Source organism: Prionailurus bengalensis, chromosome E3 (assembly GCF_016509475.1).
Source record: "Prionailurus bengalensis isolate Pbe53 chromosome E3, Fcat_Pben_1.1_paternal_pri, whole genome shotgun sequence".
NCBI lineage: Eukaryota > Metazoa > Chordata > Mammalia > Carnivora > Felidae > Prionailurus > Prionailurus bengalensis.
Genome location: NC_057357.1, coordinates 21,980,311 through 21,983,065, shown reverse-complemented (window position 1 = coordinate 21,983,065; position 2,755 = coordinate 21,980,311).

Genomic DNA, 2,755 nt, shown 5'->3' with positions numbered 1-2,755 from the left:
GATATTAGGAATTTTTTCCTTACTGATTTGTAAGTTCTTTATGTTTTAAGGATGTTACTCTGTGATGTCACAGGTACTTTTCATCGCTTAATATTTGCCTCTTATGTTTGCTTATGATATGTAAGCTTACTGTTGCTCATGTGGTGAAGGCAATACTGTATTTGATCCATGCTGTGACACACGTTCTTCCGTCTTTGCCATCAGCTGTGATTTATTCTCGATGTGTCCCGCGGTCACTGCCAAGTCGTGTTAGAGTTGTCATTACCTGTGCAAGTGGATGTGGTCATTGTTGCTTGCGGCATGGCCGGAGGACTACAGCGTCAGCTCTTGGGTGCTTCTGGCCACGTGCCTTTTAAGGGCCATTTGCAGAAGGAGCACAAATCCTGATGCTGTTGGAGAACCATCCATTGATACCTCCTGATGAGATCGAGAAAGGCTCAGTAACAAAACCTGCACCGGAGGGTCGGTAGCGTGGAAGGAAATCTTGGAGAGGATGACGGTGATCTCTTGGGGATGCAGCCTTGCCAATGCCCTTGGCGGCCCGAAGGTCCATATTGTGTGGAAACTCACAGATACCCCAAAAGGGAAGCCTTAACCCTCTTATTGCATTCATCCATTCCCTTTCAATCCGTTTAAATAAGCACAAAAGGGCTTTTGCAGGAGCGTCTGGCGGCTCAGTCAACAGAGCGTGCAACTCTGGATGTGGTTGTGAGTTCAGGCCCCACGTTGCACACAGAGCCTACTTGAAAACTAATTAAACAAACAAGTAAACGGGCTTTTTCCAACAAGCACAAAATTAAAATTGTAAGCAATAAGAAAAACATTAAGCTAACTAACTGGCAGTGTTTCTTCTTTCTTTTTTCAGTCTTATAATTGATAATGTCTTAGATGAAATATGGCATATAGTTCATGGAGAAAAAGTTTAAAACATAGAGAGAAATTAAAACATACACATGCACACCAGAAATCGCCAGTTCCCTAGTACTCGTCTGTAGATACGCACATACACGTGTTCACGGGCACGTTGGCTACATAGGTTTTTGGCCTAACATTTTTCCCTTCACGGTGTCTTGAACATCTTGGCATGTCTGATCCTTGTAGTTCATGTCTGAGATGACCGGTTAGTGTTTCCTTGTGTGGATCCACCATGTTCAGCTGGGCTCCCAGGGGTGACAGAATTCTAAGCTCTGAACCAGGTTGCCCATCTCCCTTTGGAACTCCCCATCAGCAGTGCCCGCTAGTTCTTTGACCCTTACTCTTCTTAGCAGTGCTCTGTAAATCTTCTCGTGTTAGCCACTCTGAAGGGCAGATCAGTGACATCCTTTTCCTCCCAGAAACCACGGGCAGTCTTCTAGATCTGGAGACCGGAAGGAGACGCGTGTTGGAAACATTAGGAAGCGGGAGTCGTAAGGACTCGTGACCGGATACGTTTGTGTTCTGTCCCCACCTGTTACGTTTGTGCACCTCGCCGTGGTTTGGGGCCGCTGCACGTGGCTGCAGAGGTCTCTCCCTGGCTCCCACCACCCGCCTCTCTAGTTTCTCCTGTTTCTCCGCTGTTCTCCAGCCTCCCTACCGACTTTGTGACTGGAACATTCCAAGGCGGTTCCTGTCCAGAGCATTTCTGTCTGCTCTTCCTCCTGTCTAGAACGCCTTTTGCACAGCTTTCTCCAGTTGTGTAAGGACCCAACTCAGCCCATTCCCTTTTCAGAGAGGCTTTCCCTCTCACATTCTCTAACGTAGGTCCATCCGTCCTCCATGCTGTTGTCCTTCATCTGTCACAAGCCCTTCCTTCTCTTTGTGTCTGGTTCACTACCGTATCCCCAATGGCTGGCACTTAGCAGACCCTCACCAAAGATGGCTTGACGGAATCAATAGTATTAACTTGACGGAGAATACGGTTGAGAGGAGGGGAAACCGCTCCTTGTCATCCAGAGGAGGGCGGTAGTAAGTCCAACGCAGAGCTTGCGGAGGGGGGCGACTCGATCAGCTTTTCGGCAGGTAGGGCTGCTGGGCATTGGAGTGAGTGCCTTCTTTGTGGTGCATAGTCAGGCAGTGGCTTGGTGTTGTTGAAGGATTCTGGCATCGGATGTCAGGGTTGACCAGGTCAGTTCCAAGGCCGCCTCCAACCCTTAGGTCCATGTTTGATGTTCGCATCACTAGTCTGTGGTTCTTGGACTGCAGATACGGCCTTTACCACTAGATGGCACTAGGTGATTCCTTTGAGGCCGGGGCTCCTCAAATCCGCCAACAGTGAGAACAGCATCTTCTCTCTTTTTTTACTTATTGAAGTATAGTCGACATACAATGTGACATTAATTTCAGGCGTGCAACAGAGTGATTTGACAAATCTACATATCACTCAGCACTCACCACGGTTAGGTGTCGTCACATCTGTCACCGTACTGTTATAACAGTATTATCGACTGGATTCCCTATATTCCACTTTTCATCTTTGTGCGTTACTTATAGGACTGGAAGTTTGTACCTCTTAAGCCCTCCTTGCCTATTTTGTCCATCCCCCCGCCCCCTCTGGCAACCACCACCTTGTTCTCTGTGTTTCAGAGTCGATTTTGGTTGTTCGGAGAACAGACTTTTCATTGCATTTTACCCCAAACACCCACTTCAACAAAAGCTTCACAAAACCGTCTTAACTCTTACAGTGTGGAATGCATACTGATATTTTCTATTTCACTCTATTCGACTGCATTTTCACAGATGAAGACTTGCAAACTACTACACTGATTTTATTATACGG